Source organism: Hippopotamus amphibius, chromosome 9 (assembly GCF_030028045.1).
Source record: "Hippopotamus amphibius kiboko isolate mHipAmp2 chromosome 9, mHipAmp2.hap2, whole genome shotgun sequence".
In the NCBI taxonomy this organism is placed as follows: domain Eukaryota; kingdom Metazoa; phylum Chordata; class Mammalia; order Artiodactyla; family Hippopotamidae; genus Hippopotamus; species Hippopotamus amphibius.
This window is the reverse complement of record NC_080194.1, coordinates 87,838,982-87,859,441: the sequence shown is the minus strand read 5'-3', so window position 1 is coordinate 87,859,441 and position 20,460 is coordinate 87,838,982. Positions and strand designations below refer to the sequence as shown.

The following is a 20,460-nucleotide window of genomic DNA, read 5'->3' as shown; positions in this document are numbered from 1 at the left end:
ATTCTCTTCATCTATGAGTAGAACCTAAAAATGGAGGTGAGGGGGCACGGTTTAGCTAAGAGAAGTAACATTTTTTTAACAGCAGTTATTTTCCCAAGTCAACTTTTTTCGTGGGGACAGACTGGCAACTTCTACCTGTATATGAAATGTAATAAGGTGGGTGGGGACAGAATGTGGGAGCACAGTGCACTCATTTCTCCTCCCACTACTATTTCTGCTCTTGAGTGGTTCAAGTTTACAGGCTAGTTATGTGTGGAGTATAACATATGTATATTGATTTTTGAACTTGTAAGAATGTGGTGACGGCTCCTGGGAAACTGAACTCTCATTTTATATATATATAAGTATACATGTATATAATATATATGTATACAACGTATATTTTTCAAAATAGAAGCTGCACTCTAACAAAATGAATACATAGTGCTCACATGTGATTAGCAGAAAATTTTGAGTACATGGGATTAAAATTGGTCCAATTATTCAATTATTGCTTTAAAATATTGACCACAGTGGTTGTTGGTGGCCTCTTGATTTGAAGATAATTATATTTTCCATTTCCCGAAGACAGTTCAGTGTAACTAAAAGAATGTTATGTTAAGAGTCAGAAACCTGGGGTCAGGTCTTATCTGAGTCATGAACTGGCTGTTTGACCTGGACAACTCAGTTACTCTTAAGTATGGGTTTACGTTCTGAGGAATAAAAAGTAAACTGAGGATATGTTAGACAGATGACTTTAAAGTTTCTCTTTTTGGTTGTAATATACTATCGATCATCAAAAGCTCTTGAGCTCTGAGCTCGCTCTAAGATCATGTCCCCATCGGTTAACGGTTTTCAACTTAGACTGCCTGTTACAACCACCCAGGGAGCTTTACAAAAAATCCCAATTCCCAGGCTACACCCCCCACCAATTAAATACAAATCTTTTGAGGAAGGACCCAGGTATCAGTATTTTTTAAACCCCCCTGGTGGTAACAATGTGCAGTCGAGGCTGAGAATGCCTGCTTTGGGCACAATGCAGGGAGAGGACCTGAAATAATGGCATGAATGTTATCTCACTGTGAATTCAACAACTGTGTCCATCTTGACCCCTCCTGTATCTTCAGGACCTAACAAAGTGTCTGGTATACATACAGTAGGTGCTTGGGAAATCATTAACATTTTTAGTGAACTTTGGCCAATCCCTAAAAAAACAGGGTTTATCAAACCTGGAATCTGCTTTTATCATTTTCACTTTGGTCTTATTCACTGAATGAGAGTTCAATTCTCTACTTTTGTTTGCCAGTGCAAACAAGGCAGGCAGGTAAAATAATGGGCAACCCTGTTGCAGTGACACAATCCAACTATCCTTGGGATGGATGTAAGGAAATCATCAATCCCCATATCTCTAGAGAAGAGGCTCTTGGAGATCTAAAAAGACATGTCTCCCACATGACTCCACACACCTAGGTGAAAATAAATAAAACAAAATATCTGAGTATCCAGATGTCATTTATTCATTCAGCAGATGTTTACAAAGTACTTACATTGTGTCAAACCCTGTGATAAGCTGTTGTAGACTTTCTCAATGAGCATTTTATGCCAGAATTAAACCTTAATACCCTGGGCATCTTCACATGTAATAAATTAATTTCCTTCCTATGCATATAGCATAATTTTAGTTATAGATCATCATTGGGAGAAGTGAAAAAATAGTCACTGAAATCACTGTTTTGTTCTGTGGTTCGGGTGACAAACTCGAGATAAGAAAGGTTGTAATTTTAGGGATAAAATGACAAACAAAACACAGTACTTCTATTAGAACAGTATTATCTAGCAGAACTTTCTCAAGGATGGAACTGTTCTGTATCTGTGCTGTTCAACACGATGGCTACTAGACACGGGTGGTACCGAGCACTTGAGATGTAGCCAGTGCACCTGAGAAATTGAATTTTTAATTTTATGTAATATGAATTTAAATTGAAGTAGCCATATATGGTGAGTGGTTACCCTACAGTACAAGGCAGCTCTAGAATCTCATATTCAAGTGGAGGAGACTGTCACATAAATTCTCATAATCTGGACGATAAGCACTAGTACAAGGTAAGCACAGAAAGCCATGCAAGCACTAGGGGAAAAAGCTAGTCTTAGGGGTCATGGCTGTTTGGGGTGAAGACTTCCAAGAGGATATGACTTCTAGGATGAGACCTGAAGGACAACAGATGGAGCCTGGGAGGGGTGGTGGAGTACCAAGCAGGAGTAACTGTGTGAGAAAACCCAGAAGAAATAGCAAAGATGTAAGGTAAGAACCTACAAAAGCAGCTGTACTTAATGAGTCCAGAGGGGAATGTTGGGGCCAGGAGAGAGCATAGGAAGGGTTTTAGATGTAATGATATTTAAAGGGCAAACAGGAAGCCAGTGAAAAGTCTGAAACTGTGGAATGATATGATATTTGTGGGTGCAGATTTCCCTGGGTGCTATTTGGCAGTGTGGAAGGGATGAACTGGAGGCATGAGACAGTAGTCCAGGTGATACGAGAGTTGTCTTAAACAGCTGGAGGACTGGGAGAAGTAGACACATCTAAAAACAGAAAGAAGGAAAGAAGGACCCAAAAAGATTTACATGACTGGACATGACAGGTAGAAAGAGAAAAAACAAGGATGGCACCTTGGTTTCTCACTTGAATAGATGACAGTGCTGTTTATTAAAGGCAACATGGGATTATTTAGAAATTGCCTCTAAATTGAAATTTTCCCATCACATCAGAATATTTTCTCCTCGTAGATCCGGAAACTAGCTGTGATACACACTAGCGAAAACACCCAAATTATGAGTGTATACTCTTCCAAGAAATCAACACAAATTCACAATTGATGCAACATTGCTTTTATTGGGGGTTCAGGGGACATATGACAAAGTCTCATAAAATGTCAACAAAGTTACATTTTGTGCTTGGCTACGCTTAAAAAAAAACAAAACCAAAAAAACCTGTTTATATATGAGCTCACTTAATGAGAACTGTGTGAGATACGGCCAATGATCATCATTTTGAAAACAGGACCACCTGAGCCACCAGGAGGTCTAACTGTGACAATGCCAGGTCTCTAAGTGGCAACTGACAACAGTCAAATATCCAGGCCCTTCCAAACGCCTAGATGCTTGTCGTTTGGTAGACACAGTTTAACCGACTCCTTCAAGACAAAATTGCCTTTTGAACTTCTGTGTTCTCCAGCTGATCACTTTATTAATCATTACTAAATGCCAACTGAAGGCAAAGGGGCTGGTGAGGAAGAGAGAGGTTTCTTCAATTCTAGTCTTTTATGGCTGAAGTATTCTTGAGTTAGGGACAATTAAAGTTCCAATAACCATTGATATTTTCAAAAAACATAAGGACTATCAAAACAGTTGTGTTTAAATATTCATGCAGAAACTCTTACAAATATTTACTGTGCATAAAATTGGTTAAGAAAATGCTCATTAGAAGATCTGATTTGTTTAGGTGAACTAAGAATGCCAAATAACTTAAGAATATCATTGAAGACACTGTGCAGGTAACTTGGGCCATTGTGTATTCTTTGTGGATGGACCATTATTTCTGGAACTAAAGATGTCAGTTTGTAGCTAGCTGTTTTTCACATTGAGGTGAAAAGCCAAAGAGGTGCAAAATTGAACAATCTACTTGCTACAATGCTCCCTGATCACCCAGATAGAATGTTTTCACTGATCAATTTAGGCAGGGGGGAGTAGTTCAAGAGCCTCTGAGGGCATGGTTTCTGGACCTAGCTCTGCTACATTCAAATGTGTGACCTTCTGTAAGTCACTCTAACTTTACGGATTTACCACATCTGTAGAAAAGGATATTGCAATAGATGACCTTTAAACTCTCCTCACCTCCTATTATTATTCTCAAGAAATTGAGATTCCATGCTGACCAAAGTGAACAGTCTCATCAGAGTCTGGCCAAAAAAAAAAAAGCCTAAAATGCTGATAAACTCTATTCCCCAATTTTTTCAATTTCTGACATGAAAATACATTCCGTCATGCAAGTTTCACCAGAAAACTGAAAAATTTGTGAAGATAATTAAAGGAAATAGCTGTTTACCATAGGAAAATATCAAGGAATATAAAAGTGGTAACACTGTGACATTGGTAGCAACATTGTGACTTAGTGCTTTAGATCATGAGCTTTGCAATCGCAATTCTGACTGTGAACACTTGCATGTGGCAGTTTGGCAAGTTACTTAACCTCATTAAAACTCAGTTTTCTTTGCATAAAATGGGAATAAAAAATAATATCTATTTGGCAGGGTTGTTTTGAGGCTTAAGAGAATTAATATAGAAAATGCTTAACATGTAGTGAGAACTCAATAAATATCCATTGTTATTAGGCTAACAGAAAAATCACACATCTTCACATTATCACTAGTCACTCTCACTTGCTTTAATGGAAGAAATATGATTATAATTCTAGGCTACACCCAGGGTGGGAGAGGGTAAGTGTGTGTGCGAAGTCTGCACCATATATGTGTATCTATACACTGACAACGAAAGGCTGGGATGCAGTCCACAAGGCACATACATTCCTAATTCCCTAAAACCAGCATGTAGATGCTCTCCTGTCTGATTTTGCTCACATTATTGCATCCATCTAAAGGACTCTATTTTCTCTCCTTTCCATTTATCTAAATCTTTAACATCCTTTAAGATTCATCTTGTATTTTCCTCCTTTGGGAACTTTCTTCCCTGAACTGACCAGTTCGCCCAGCTTAAGGTGACCTCCTCTGAGCTCCTTGTTTATATCTTTTGTTTTGGTTTGGTTTTGGTCTTATCAATTGACCCGGTTCCTTACCTCTCTTTGCAAAAGTTTATGTGCCTCTGTCTAACTAAGTTTAAACTCTTTAGAGGCAGTGACTATGTCTCACAGAACCTAGCTTGCCCGATAAAAAGAATGGTTGGTGGGTGGGTTGGTTGGCTGGCTGGCATCAGCGGGATAATGTATTTCTCTGCCCCATTCTGAGTTCCAGCCATTATTTTATCCTTTGGATTGCCTCCCACTCGTTTGTTATTTCAAAAGAACTTTATATTCTTTAAGTCACTCTTAAGGTCAAACTCTGTGTGTGGCTAACAATCAACCTACTTCTGGCACGAACAACTTTCTATTTTAAAAATTGGTGCATTAATAAGTATAGTCATACTAGAAGAAAGTCTTTTAAAAATGAATGTCACACAGAATTTAAATACAAACAGAGGAATACACACGAGGAAGGGAAAGTTCTTGGCTCACTGGAAATCTACATGTCATTCTTAAGTGTTTCTGTTTCTTGAAAAGCTTGCCTCTTATTCTGAGATTCTATTGGCTGAAACTGCAGCGTGTGGGTGTGTCGCTTGGCAGGAGAGGTGTCTTCAGGTGATCGCTTTCTTTGTTCCAACTTCACAGTCGGCTTGAGCGTCCATCAGGACGGCGGTCTCTGCGGTCTGTGTCCTTTCACTGGGGAGACATTCCTGAGGAGGGGGGACTATAGGACCAGCTGAAAGGAACATCAACACCACTAAAAAAATAACAGAACACGTCACAGAAGGTTATCACATTGACTCTTTAATACAAATAAAGGAACGTTATGATACTTTGGGGGCCATGCTATTCTAGTGAAATGCTGCATCACCAGAAACATGGAGCTTTCTCATTGTTCACCTTGTTCAGGAATCAGTCAAGCAACAGCATTGCTTGAGAGTGTGTGAGAGCACCAGGCTCCTCGCTCTGGGAGAATGTGCTCCGTAAGAAAAGCTTCAGGTTTATCCAACAGGCAACTTACTGAAATAGGACACAGAGGAAAACGACAAAAGAACACAGCACATTAAGGACACGTTCGACTAAATCTAAAGACTAAATGCAAAATAAAATGTGTGGATACACCAGTGTTCAGCAATGCAGGTGTGAATGGCGTCACTAGAAGGGTTACGAATGGATGTTAATTCCTTGTATGTGTCTTTGCATTTCTGGTGCTTGGCTCAGAGCATGACACACGGTGCCCACTGAAAGAAAGAATGAAAGGAACAACGGGAGGGAGGGATGGAAGGAAAATGAAAGAGGAGGGAGGAAGAGAAAGCAAGAAAGAAAAGCTTCTGAAATGTAGAAGAGGTGGACAGGCAGAGCGTACAGAGGGTAAAAGCTCGGGTGAGAGCATATTCAAAGACCTGGAAGCTCGGAAGAGCCCACTCACTTAATTCAAGAGGTTATGCATTCCCAGTGGTTTGAGAAAATGGGCGGGGCAATTTTCAGGAGGTTTTGAACAAGTTAAGATTTAATTGGGAAGGATGGTATGTTCATGTAACTACTGTAGGCTTTTGAAGGGGATATTAACATTACTCAAACTCATCAAGTGGAATCGGCAATATGAAACTCAGAGATATCAACCCAATGGAAAAAACCAAAGGATACTGCAAGCAATTGATGAAGGCAGAAGGACTAAAGAATATGGTCTTAAAATAGAAAGGCAGGTGCCTTGTCTGGGTTTCTTCTATGTTACTGTTGAAGGAAATGGGCTTAGGTATCAGATCAAGAAACTCCTTCTCCCACTGTGTCGCTTTTCTTGTCCTTCGGCAGTTCCTCTTTTCCGTCCCTGCCCTTCCTGAAAATGAACTTCAGTCTTCACTGTTTTAGCATCAAGGCAAAATATGTTAGTAAATACAGCACCTGGAGGTGGGATGAAATATAACTTTAAAGGACAGCTCTTGGTACAAAAAGATTCTGGATTCAAGGGTCCTGAAGTTGTTCTTATACCTCTAAAGAACTGCTTCAAAACTTCCCTGCTGTAAAAGAGTTTAGAGACCAACTTATCCAACCCACTCATTTTACAGATCAGGATATTTGGGAAGAGCCGTATTAATGTTTCTTTTATTCTACAAAAGTTGTTATGAATGAAATATACTTTGCAGGTGGATTTTAAATTAACTAAAACCTTTATTGTCAGCTTCTTCATTATGTTAACACAATGAAGATGCATAATGAGTTAGGTACATCAAAAGGGATTTACTACCACACATCCCTCTTCCTGCACTAAACACTTCGCATACATTGAAAATGTTGGTTCTCTTTCTAGATGGCAGGTATTTTGTATGTATTATATACATATATATGTGTATATATATATATATTTCTGAAAACCTGTAAAATAACCTAGTGTTAAATATTGTTGATAGACATTTTTCTGTTCTGCTCAAGCATGCAAAGCTGATCCTGGATGAGTAATTAAATATACATCTTACAGATTTTAGAATTTATTATTTTGTGAACATAGAATTAGAGGGTGGGGTGCTAAAGCCTTTGATACCTGTGTATGAGACTCATTTGTGAATCAAGTAAAATGCCATTGTAGCAAGGAAGGACATCTCACACACTTTTTATGTGACTCCTTTGGGTAGCTAATAATGCAAAGCCCTTGTATACATGAGCAGATGAAAAGCAAATCAATGTATTGTTTTGGTGTTGCATAGATATAGCCCATGCATAATGTCTCTTTTATAATGTGGACTCCATCATCAAAATGAATCTTGAGGCATAAACAGTATAAATATGCAAAGCACCATATTCTAGGTGTATATTATGAGTCAAAAGTTTAACAAATCAGCTTTCTTTGGGGCCTGGGCCTACTTAATTGGAATGAGTAATATCTTGTATCATCTCGACATGAGCCTCCCTTGGAATCCTTTTCGTCTCCTGAACGCATACGCGTAAATGGGGACCCTTGCACTGCCTTGCTCAGGGTCCCTCTGTGAGCGGATGGGGATGAATCTCCAAATCTGCATCAGGTGCATCTCCACCCACTGAGCACATAACAAGTGCCAAGTGCCAGGCTGACCAATCAACTCGCTGTTGCTCTGACTGGATTGTTCCTTAATAGCTAGATCTTCAGGGGTCAGTTTCTTGGTGTAATGGGGTCTCCAATCCAGGAGACACCATATCGAGACACCAAAAGGGAAGGTGATGTTGGTGCATCAACGACCAGAGGCAGAGTTTCGGTTATTCATGTGCCACGCAAAGTGGAAGAAAAACAGAAAAGAAGTTGTTTGTTATTGTTATGATTTTGATTACTTGGATTAAATTAAAATTACTATCTCTGCCTAAGGCCATTTCCCTGGCATTTTATCTCATTATTCTAATAAAGGAAATGGATTTCTTATGAATAAGATCTACTGTTCTAATATTCTCCATTACTTCAAGTTGTCCAAAGTCAAGATGAAGACTAAATCAGTAGAAAGCAGCAAATATTTTACAAATAATGCAAGTATCCACGATGATAACCCGTTCAGTGATTGTTAATTTCCACCATCTAGGTCAGACACATTCATTCTTGCATGAGAACACAGAGATTTTTGCTTCCGATATTAATTAACAAGGAATTAAAAAAATAAAAGCTAACTTTAAAAACATTCTACTCGGGAGCCATTTCGAATGAGGAAAAATGCCCAAGGAGAAAAAAAAAATCTCAAGTAGGCAACGTGTAAAGCAACACACAACTATATGCACATTAGTATAATTACACATTGCAAATTATATCGGATGTATCTAATATCTAATTTTTTGAAAGCTGATTCCACTTGAGATTTCAATAACAGCATCAACATTTTGCAGGTGGCTCCTTCTGCATAGTATCCAAAGGGAATTATTCCTCTAATGTGCTTACAACCCTCACGTAAAAGCTGAAGCTCTTCCTTAAAGGACCAATAAACAATGAACATTGGGAATATTACCTTGATGGATAAAGCGAGAGGGGAGGGGTCCACCAAAGATAATGTTCAGCATGGTTATTTATGCTGTTCCTTCTGTGCAGAGGATCCTTATTTGCTTCAAGCAATTTGAAACAAACTTAAACAAGAGCCTCATTAGAAAATGTGGGGGAGGCTACATACATATTCTAAGGCAACAATATGAAAAGCTAAGGGGTTGATGATTTTTTAGATCAACTGCTAAAAGAGAAGTGTGCACGAGAAGGGCAGATTATACCTTGGGTTGAAAACAGAGAGCCCTACGTTCAATTCTGCTCTGTTAAAACATACGACTAATTTGTCCTAAAGAGGACACCGGATCAAAGCTTCATTTTAAAGAACAGGCTTTTATCCTCATCTTTCTGTATCAATCAATCAATCATCAAATAACCAAATACATATTTGTGATCTTGGAGAATGGAGCATATTATTCAAGTTGATTGGATCCATTTTCTTGATTCCTCCTTAAAGATCTTTCTGCTAATTAGCCTGGGTTACTATTGAATTATTTAATTATCTGCACTTTGTGCGATGAAATATGTTGTCATATCACATACTTTATCACGCTGTTGCTGTTCATACTTAATGATGCCTCTATAGTTAGCAGTTTCCTTTGTTCTGCTCAGTAAGTGGTTTTAGAAAAGGGGGTGGGTGGGGAAGGAGGAGCCTTGGGGTTTGTAAAATACAATCATACATTCTTGGTGCACATGAAAAACTTTGTGCATTCACATGAATTTCTTTTTCAAAATCAAGTTGCAATTCCATTTGGAATAAGCTAAGAGGCACATGTCGGTGGCTTCAAACGCAGCCAGAGCGATATTCCTATACCTTGAACATCTCTCCAGTGTATTTCCACTGCAGTGCAATGGTAAAACGACGATTTCATTTTTTTTTTTTAATCAGCAAGGAATGTCTTTAACAAGGAAGAAGTAAATTATGATAATTACTCTGAATGGTCGGATCCTTGAGCATTACTAATTAGCATTTATTGCCTGGATTATAGAACAATACATGTGAAACCGAACTGCGATTGCTCTTTTACGTCCAAGAACTGAAAAAGGCAATGGAGCAAGAGGCAGTATCATCAGTGGTTGAGTCAGTGGTTTTTACAACTCCTTGAGAGACTGTGCAGAATTCCTTGCTTCTGAAATATACAAATGTGGTCCTCGATATTTATGGCCCATTCATTTTGTGTGTGAGGCACATATTTACATATGATATCATAGTCATGGGAGACTAATGAGAGGAGAAACATTTTGGCTATGATGTCATTTTGGGACAATTTTATCCATTGTGAGAGTTTAACAATAAAGCGCGTAAAACTCGCCGTTTCACAAAAGTATGAATTTTTCTGTAGAAATTTTGACTTAAAAAGGAAACAAAGAACTCAGTTCTTAATGACTAAAATTTTACATTCACCTCCCCACTTTCTCTTAGGAGGCCTACACTTGAAAATAATTGAGAAAAGGCAATTGGTCTCTGGTTTAAGAGCCTTTTTTTCCATTAGGAATTTGTAACAAATAAGATTCTGAAATTAGAAATAAATGAGGTATTAATCAACAGACTACCATCACTCCTGTAAATAAATGACACTCACATAATCTGGCAACTGGAACTCCTAAATAACCCAGTACGTAAGAGAGAAAGAGGAAAAATTAACCATTCATCATTCTCGCTACAGACTCACCGTTTTCCTCCACACCCCATTATAGCAAATGAAGAGGAAAAAAAAAATCATAAACTAAAGCCAGTACTAAATACAGTCGCTAGTCTTCCCAATACGTTTATGGATTTGCTACTCTGATCCTTTTTAGTTTGAAAGAATAAGTTTGGCTACATCTGTGGGGAGATTAAACAGGCTGGTGATAAAAATTAAGTCTGCTGAATGAGCAAATGCATTTGGATTGCAGAGATGCAAATAAGATAATATTCTTTTCCTTTGACATACCAAGCGGATTAGTTTAGAATGTTAAATTTGATTTTATTAGAATATATTAGCAGTGTTTTAATTAATACCAATCAAACATTTTCTTTCCCTGGGGCTTGATGTGTCCCTAACGCTTTCTAAATCATCTGTCCTTTATCCATCCAAAAAAAAAAAAAAAGAAAGAAAGAAAAGAAAAAACCAACCACCAAATTATCAAAGCCTTTTGTTACATTCTTCATAATTTTACTGTATTCAACAGAAAACTATGAGCTGTTTACCTAAAGGTGCCTTGCCTATAAAATCAGTTCCCAGGTGCTGGGTTTAAAATGAGTCCTGTCCACTTGTACAGTTGACTTTTTTTTTTTAAGGTTGAATTAGAGATTCGAAAAATAAACATCTTCTATGTTTTTCTTTTGGGGAAAAATGTTGCAAAAGGACTTTTTGGTGGTTCGTCTTACTTGGCTTTATTCTCTCTAGAGCTTCCTAGAGCTGTTAAATTTCCAACTGCATTGGTTTTAAGCTGGCACTTCTTTGGAAACAGAGGCAAAAAAGGAATTAAAAAAAAAAGGTGGGGGGTGGGGTGGGTGGAATCTAGTTAAAAATACGGTGTGCCACTGTGCCCTGTGAACTGAATTGTAACTGTGTGTTGCAAGGAAGCGCTGCATTGCGTTTCCCTCATTATCCTCTCCTTTTCTCTCAAGCTTCCTGTCCTTCTGTGTCCGAAAGCTCCAGTTCACTTCTTTCTCTTTTCTTCCCGCAACGCACCCCCCGCCCCCCATTTCCCCGCCTTATTTTTTTTTTATCTGCCAAGCTGGATTTGCACTTTTAAAGATCAGTATCAATAATGCCCTGCTTGTTTCGGTGGCACTCTCCCTTTAAAAGACAGCCCCCTCTAATTGATGCGTCTGGGCTAGTCTAGACTGGTAGTGATTGAACCAACCACCAATTATGTTATTCATTTCACTGAACTTCACTGATGGGCTCGGTGAGGAAGAAGGGGTGTTGAGAAACCTGCCCTTACACTGCAGCCGTTCCCTGCTGAAATATAAAATCCCGTGTGCCGTTATGCACTCCTGAATGCCTGTGTGATCAATCCTATGAGAGCAACCTCAGGACATGAGCAATCCACTTGAAAACATGTAAGAAACCAAAAAGAGTGCCTTGGAATATAAACTATATCACTTGTATTAAACTATTATGCTGTTATTTAAAAATCATAGAAGAATTACATCTAGCATGCTTTTATTGATCCCTGCGTACATTTTCATAGAATAAGATGCAAATATATTTTGACTTCAAAAAGCACCAAATGTTTGGCAAATACTTGATACAAATCAAGTGGTAATATATATCCATAAATTAAATAGATGCTTTTCCATAATTTCCAAATGCCTATGCACACACACCAGCTAAGATGGGGGAAAATCATTAATCCATTGTATAGAAACCAAATGATAACTTGAAAATCAAATAGCTCTTTTATTTGAAGCATATTCAGGCTATCAAAGGCTGAAAAGTAATTTTAAATATTACAACTACTAGGAGGTTTCGAAAAAAGGCACAGTGCAATTGTTGCACGATTCATTTTCTCAATTCAGTTTTCTGATACAAAATGGTTTCTTGACTACGATTTGAAGTCAATGACTAAAATGGCAATAAACACTTAAAAAAAGAAAAGCAGGAAAAGAAGAGTTTCCTTAACCTTCGACGACATGTATAAAACAAGGTTATAACCGATATAAAGTCTTTAAAAGAAGAAAGCATTTGAAGTCAGGGTTGATTTAGGTGTTTTCCAAAAATAGAAGACAAATGTTGGCCCACGAACACTAAAATGGTTTAAATGAAATTGTATATTGGAATTTTTCACAACAAAGGAAAGGTAAGTTACTGTTTCTCTCTCCAACTATGAGATAGATCTAAATCACCCAGATTATTCTGGTATCAGAAGTTACATTTTCAGAAAACTGTGGACTAGGTAATGCTAACAAGATTATTTTAACTGTACAGTTTGGTGTTATAAGTAACTTCATTGGATTATTTAACTCCTGATCATTTTTTTCCAATTTTTAAATAAAGAACAGGCATTGATAACTTCTAAAGGATATAATAATTGGGTGCATGTGCTGTTTGTTTTTGTATGTTTAAAAATATATATCTCATTTTATTTCTTTCCTTTTATATATTTGGAAAATACATTTCCAAACCCTATTGCTTTTAAATTCATTGTGTATAACGTTTTAAAATAGATGCCAAGCAAGGAGGCTACAATCTCTTCTTTTATTTTATTTTTTAAAATCTTACAAAGTAATACACATTTAATCTTGCTTAACACCATAAATTCCATCCTTCTTGTAAGTCTAGCAAGAGTGGAATTTTTAGCCAGTTGATATTTTAGCTTATACTATTAGTTCGCCCCTATTTGTGTCTGTGTGTTCACTGTCCAGCCATATATGACACACATGTGTGGGCACTGAAGATATACTCTATCCACATGCCCATTTTAATTGGGCACAATTTTAAGATGAACTGTTGAGCTGAAAAGTTGGAGGCATGGGGCATGCTGGGACTTCAGCTGATATGTTCTGAGGTCAAGCACCAGGTACTGAGCTGTTCTTGTTATCCTCAGATAGTACTGCATGCTGCTCTCAAGGAACAGACCAGGGTAGGTGAGCTCCACGAGCCTCGGGCATCAATAATAAACACGCATGCACATCGCAGCCAACACGCTATTATCACAGAATATATACCTACTTTAACAGAAATCCAGGAGCTGCCACTTTCTGGTCACCTGATCCCACCTAACAGTGAAAACCTCAGAGGTGCACTCAAGCACTTCAGACAAACTTTCTTTTCTTTTGTTTTTGCTTCAGAGAAAAAAGTTCCACCAAATTTCCAGGATGCAAAGGCACGGCTCGCAGCTCCCAAGAGCCTAACCCGTGGATTTAAACGGTAAACATCACAAGTTAGGGTCTCAGGGATTGAGAGGAGCGCGCTAAATTGTTCTTTCTTGAGACAAAACAAAGCAAAACAGGAATGACAAGCGATTTCTGTTCGAGGTTCACGACTGAAAGACAACAAACAGGTGGCAGGATATTCCCTCACTCTCTTAGCTGCCTTCGGTCACAAAATTTGGATTCCACATAAATATAGTAGATACACACACACACACACACGCAGCGTCTATGGGCGCATATACATACCTGAACACACAATCGTCAGTCTACCAGAGAAAACTCTTTGAAGCTTTGGGCAAAAGAGTTTAGTAAAATGGAAAATAATATGAATAGAGTCAGAAATGCCCAGGTTTTTCAAACCATGGTCTACAGTCAGGATTAAACGTCTCTTCAAAGCTTTAATTTACAACTAGCACCAATGACGGCAAAGAAAATCCCAGGCATCTCTTCTCCCCTGGGCGAGCATGCCGCATGCAAAACCATCCCAATCAGGTTTTTAGAAGGAGAAGACCGAGAAGTAGGGTTTGGAGTCTTGGAAAGTATAAATACGAATAGCGTTTGAAACTCACCCATTGGAAGCGGAGTCTGCCTGCAGCCTCCAGCAGCACCGTCCAAGCCAGGGGGGGAAATGTGAGCTGCAGGGCGCTCGCCTGGGCGAGGTGTTTCAATAGAGGACTGAGAACTGGGCGGGGAGGGGGAGGCGGGGGCAGGAAGCGATACACCAAATCTAGAGACTGTAACTCTGTAGCTTATGCTTTGACGAGAGAGGGAGGGAGAAAAGGCAACTCGGTGGGAGTAGAGGGAGGGACTGGGACTGATCAAATTTTGAGAATATTTAGTTAAAAATTAAAAAAAAATTTGTTTTAGAAGAATGAGAACTCTCTCCAGGGCTGCTTTTCAAAATTTCCTCTTCTTCCTTTAGCGCGCACTTTGCCAGTCCTGCGAACGGGCCTCCTGTGCATCAGCTGCTTGGCTGAAGCCAAGGCCAAATCAGCCCAGCCAGCACCAGGCTGTCACTTGGTCGAGGCGAGCGGGAAGGGGTGGGCGCGAGCCGGCGAGGCGCATCTCCCCCGCCGCGGATCCTTTGAAGCCTTTTGCCAATATTTCGGAGGAATCCGAAGCATGATTCTCCTCCATCTCCGCAGACAGCTACTGGTTCTGTACCTGATAGATCCTCGCTTCCCCCGTCTGCTTGGAAGCTGGGCTTTCCTGTGCGGAGACGGCTCCTAGTGCCGCCTCCAAAAATGAAACGAAAGGGAGGGGAAGTGGGTGGGAAGATGACTCTTTAAAATTTTTTTCTTCCCCTTTTTTCTTTCCTTTTTTCCTTTCCTTTCCTTCTTTCTTTTTCTTCTTTTACTCCAGCCTGAGCAAGGTGGATGGCTGGCTAGTCAAAGAGAATGACAAAGCAGCCCCTGCAAGGAAGGCACTGGAGGGGGCCTCGGGCACTTAGGAAAAATGCTAAATATTTTGTATATATTTCCATATGCAACTAAAAACCGTTAAAGCTCCAGGACCTACCCCCCTCCCCCCCTTCCAAAATAGAATCATACCAGCAAGACAGCTAAATTATGTCTCTTTTCCCTCTGTACAGGGTTATTCAGCATCCCCACCCCACCCCCCATCTTCAAGACAACTTTTTTTTTTCTCACCTCGGTAGGTTCGTCTCAGGCACAATCCTCCGTTCAGCTCAGGGTCTCTCCTCTTTCTCTCCCTTCCCTTTTCCTTTTCCTCTCAGAAAAGCTAGTCCGTCATCATCCTACCTAGCTTCTCTCTCTCTCTCCCTCTCTCTCAACCTCTCTCCCTTTTTCTTTTACTATTAAAAAAATAATAATAATGGCCCTTTCGACATAGCAGCATGAAGTGGCTGCCTTTGAGAAAGCACATTTAATCTTTACTGGCTCCCCTAGGCTTCAGTGAAGAAGGAGAAGGCAAGAAAAAAAAAAAGGAGAGAGAGGAAAAAAAGATTGTAAGGGAGGCTGCTGACGGACAGCAGGCATCAGGCACAAATCAGCGACAAGTTGAATTTTCCTAGACCACACTGCCCCCTTTCTTCTCGGCTCTCTCCCTGGGCTCCTGGAAAGCCCGAGTGTCTGGTTACAGGAGGCAATGGGTCTCCTTTTGCCAACCATGGTGCAGATTCCTCGCATGCCTGCTTAAATCTCTGGCAGAAGAAGGAATCAATATCCCCCTCTAATCACCTTTAGCTCTTCTAGGGCTTCTGAGAACCCACTTTGCGCTCCTCGCCGCTCCCCCGCCCTGCCAGGTTCCTCCATACAAAGCTTGCAGTCCTGTCATTTCTCACTTCCTTCCATATCTTGGAGACAAGCCTCTCTTCTAATATCCTCTCACCCGCTCCCTCTCTCTGTTGTCGTGTGTCTCATCCCTGACTCCCAGCAGCGGATGCACTAAGGCTTCTCCCTGACTGCTAATGAGACCCAAAATACACCAGCAGGTCAGGGGGAAGGCCAGACATTGTATTATACAAATACAAAAAAATCCTCAGCCCTGCTAGACCCAGAGATCAGGTATCACATTTTCTAAAAGGAAAGAAGGGGGTGGGGGGAGGGGGGAGGAGTGAAGATGAGAGACCACAGTGCAGTTCTCTGCCTAATTGCTCCGCATCCCATGGGCATTTAAAACACGTATGCATGTGTGAGTGCAGGTGATGTACTTGGTGAATCTTGGTGGGTTTTCTTTACGGACAGAAAGTCAACAATGCCCAAAGACCTCTTTGAAATCGACATTTAGAGGGGTAAAAGAGCAATGATACCAATCTATATTTAAAATACGCACTCTATTAAGGCATGTGGTGACTACAATGCTAAACATCTCTTTCTTTTCAACGGCCGGGTTTTGCTCGTTGACTCTGCTTGCCATGTGCACTAATTTACCACTCACGTTCCCTTGGATTTGGAAATGAACTTATCGGTGACTGGAGCTCATCCTAACCCTTGGCTTCCACTGCAGACATTTTCCTTATTCCCGAAGCACTTCTCCTCAAATGTGCATCAGATCCATGTGCACTTCATTGATCAGCCCAAAGGCCATTGATCGCGATAAGTAATCATTCAGATGACCGCAAAAAGCGGCACAAGAGAAAAATGAAAGACATCCTGAACCGACTAAGGGAGCATCTCCTATCATTTCTGCAGGCACGCATCTTAAGAGCTCGGGTATACGAGGATCCTATAGCAGGTATCTCTTGAAAATGACGGTCTCTACCTATCTGTACACACGGTGGGTATGCTGCCATCTCCACCCAATTTTCGTGGCTAGAATCATGCAGACAACAGGCAGTACTGTGTTATATATAATATAATGTCGGGCTCTGTAAAAAGCGAGGAAGGGAGGGAGGTAGCTAAGGATGCAGGTTTCTTCCAAGTCGATGTTTTTAAAAGGTAGTTTCTTTGTGCTCAACTCAGATACTGTGCTTTGTCTCTGACTGTGAGACCTGCAGAAGCACGGCTGGATGCCAAGGGAAAGGAGAAGAAAAAGCACAAATGAGAAGGAGACTCAGAGAGAAGAAGGGAGAGGGAGGAGAGAGGAAAGCAGAACAAAATCGAGGCAAAAAGAGAAAGACCTACAATCATAGTGTTGGATTTCCTTTAATACTATTTTTTTTCTTTTTGTCATTATTGGGAAGGAGAAAGAGATGGTTGGCAGGGCTTGGAGACTGGGTTAGAATCTTTTTCAGATTTGGCTGATGGAGAAAAAGAAACATGCTAGAATAATCATAAAGGGTGGAGCTGTCGAAAAAACAAAACAAAACAAAAAAACCTTTGACTCACTGGGTGCCTCCCTGTAACGCCAAGATGAATCACTCCTAACGAGAATCATCAATTGTCTTAGTGTCCTTGTATATGAAGTCCAGATTATGGGAAGCACAACTGTACTCATCTTCAAGAAGCAAAGGTGGACAGAGAATGATATTTCCTGAGATTGTCTGAAACCTCTATATTCTTGTCACAATGGTTCAGCATAATTTTCACACCCTGAGCTAATCTCTCCCTGTCTGTATTCACTCTTGCTTACCAAGATAGACAAATTTGTAACTTATAAAAGTTTTGCTATGAACACATCATTTTCTCTATACAACTCAGCCATGTCTTTGGAGGATACTTATTTCAAGCAGTTAACACCTGACCCCAATTTCTGTGGGTAATTAGTGAGCTAGATAACCACACAAAGTGGGTAATTATTTAGTACCCAAGGGTACGCTAGAAGTGGGTAGCGGTTTTGTTAACAAAAGCACATCTCTAATTATTGTATCTATGATGGGTGTTTCAAAAAATACCAGTTACTATATCAAGTGAACCATGATAAATAAGTGAACTATTTTGCTGTCCTTAGCACATATATTTATACATGTGTGTATATTCTATTATGGTTAATAATATTTACCTCTCCTGCATGGGGTGTTGCAAAGATTAATTAGTTAACATCTGTAAGACTCTCAGAGATGCAATGTGCTAAGGAACTTGTAAATACAGTATTGTTATTGCTCTTACTACACTGATGAATAACCCCAGGATGGGAGAAGCTGGGGGAGTAGATTTCAACTGGATTGAAAATATGCTGAGATCACAAACGTGATGAGTTTGATTACGGGGAGTGGTCTCCGACCTGACTGAGTAGAACACAGACGGTAAGAGAAAAGAAAAGGTAGATGCTGTTTCATTGACAGTCAGCTCAGGATGGATCGGAGGAGCTGGGGTGGGAGGGGAGGAGCAGAAGGCAGGAGTCAGAGATGGGCCAAGAAGGAAGCTGAGTCAGCCGGGCCACACCCTCGTTCCAAAGTCTGTCCATCCTTCCCTTTCGATGAGCAGCAAAGAGGCACAAAAATCCCCAAAGAAGACGTCCATGCCAGTCCTGGGACAAATTCATCATAATTACAATCAATCAGCCAGTTATGTAGTGTTTATTCTGGAGAAGAACCGCCAGTACAAATTCTTTTCACAAATGTAGATACATTTCCAAATATTACAGTGTTGAGAACAGGCACACACAGATCAACTTCAGATATCTTTAACCCAGGCTACGAACAGCAATGAAAAAGTACTTTCTAATGCAATTGCTTTTATGAATCACCCTCAGGATGGGAAGGGGCTATTACTAATTTCTGTAGAGAAGGAAAGAAAAGAAAAAGAGAAGACAGAAAAAGAAGAAAAACCCATTGCTTTCAGGGACCCTAAGTCTGGAGAGCAGTCAAGCCTTGAAAACAAACAACAACAAGAACTCACTGCTTCTTTCTCTGTAAACGTCCATCTCCTTGAGCCCAGTGTCTGGCTGAGGCGGGACAGACAAGAGGCCTCTGGGATTGAAATCTTCAAGTAGGCTCACCACATTTTTTCTTTCAAAGCAAGGTTGTCTTGGGGATTAACCCTAGGAGTCTGGGAGATGTGAAGCATGTTGGGGGGGGGGGGGGTGACAGGAAATATGCAAGGATATTGTATTCAGCCCAGCTTATGGTCTCTAGGGAATAGGACAGGGACAGGGCCCCATCAGTCGGCCAACAGGTACCACTGCTGAAATCTCTGCTTGGAGGACAGCCTCCAGGACACGTGTTTATGCTGTGATTGGAGGCCAGTGGCGTGATGAGCGCATTTTAAGAGTTTGGGAGCAGAAGGGAAATTTCTCCAGGAGCCCCCCAAGCCAGGCTTCTGACCTGAAGCCCAGTATTTGTCACCCCCTCCCTGAGCTCAGAACTACAAAGGCGGACTGGCATTCTCCAACCCGCCCAGCTCCTTTCAAACCCACAGACTATGCCAGACTGGCCCCACCTCCCACTGCAGCAAATTCTGTAGCCCTGCTCCATGCTGCTCTGTAGGGAGCCAGGTTTCCGCTGCAATTGTCCTACCTGGCCTTCCCCTCTGCCTCGGCCTCTGGCTCTCACGCGGTCCCTGGCATGGTTTCAAAGGCCCAATCAATTGCTTTCCCTCCTCCACCATTTTAAACACCTCTAATTCTCCCCTCCCCAAATTTTTAGGTCTAAAATCTTTTTTACGTCTTACAGTTTTTTTCTTCTCTGGCCACCACCATCTCCTTTCCTTGGCCTCTCTCAATCTCTTGCCAGGACACTTTTTGTCATATCAAAATATAGTCCATATCTCACGTCGCGGACTGAAAACTCAAGCCACAAGTCGGCCACTGGCACCTCCCCCAGCCTGGTCTTTCTGCACCTACATTAACACAGCCAGCAAGCCAGTGCCTCTCGGGGCACGTCACAAAGGCCACCTAAAAACAGCTGAAGCCAGTAGAGAACAGGGTGTGCGTTCGCATGCGTGTGTTAACTCATCCAACTACGTGAATGCAGCAGGAAGGGGTCTGATGTATTGGGTGGAAGGAAGAACAGAGGAAGGGATTCTGATATATTTATGATATTTAGGACAAAAGCAACAGAAGCTAATTATTGCAAGAACTTACAGGGAAAAATTATATTTTTATGTATGTGTGTGTGTCTCACACACACACACACACACACACACATTGCCTCCATACATCACAATATCCTAATATCGTGTGATTACCTGGAAGGGTATTTACCATGCTGTGAACAGTGACAGGAATGTGTCACGTGGTCCTGTAGCTGAAAGCTGAACATGAAAGTCTTCTGGGATGGCTCTGAGGAGGAAGACAAACTCCTGCACGTCAGCTGCCCCCTCCACCCTTGCGTGGGCTGGGAGGCTGAGAGAGGTGGCATCTCTTCCTTGCTTCCACCATGATTCTAAGCTTATGACTACTCTCTGACCCTCAAAATATTTGTGCACTTAACCTTACTATGCAGGTACTTTTTGCTTTACTGTTAAGATTCTGTTCTCTGTGACCCCTTTAAGT

The 20,460-nt window shown here is 40.7% G+C and overlaps 1 long non-coding RNA gene across 2 annotated transcripts; it reads right to left on the bottom strand.

Moving 5' to 3' along the window:
- Nucleotides 1–2,849: 2,849 nt before the first annotated feature.
- LOC130860591 (uncharacterized) lies at nucleotides 2,850–15,602 on the bottom strand. 2 transcript variants are annotated; one of them, XR_009055471.1, is made up of 3 exons: nucleotides 15,276–15,602; nucleotides 14,196–14,862; nucleotides 2,850–5,528 (listed from the first exon to the last, which is right to left on the bottom strand). It is a non-coding gene; the product is annotated as an uncharacterized LOC130860591 (long non-coding RNA). The 2 variants fall into 2 exon arrangements; XR_009055470.1 differs by lacking the exon at nucleotides 15,276–15,602 and having other exon boundaries at nucleotides 14,196–15,141.
- Nucleotides 15,603–20,460: the final 4,858 nt, after the last annotated feature.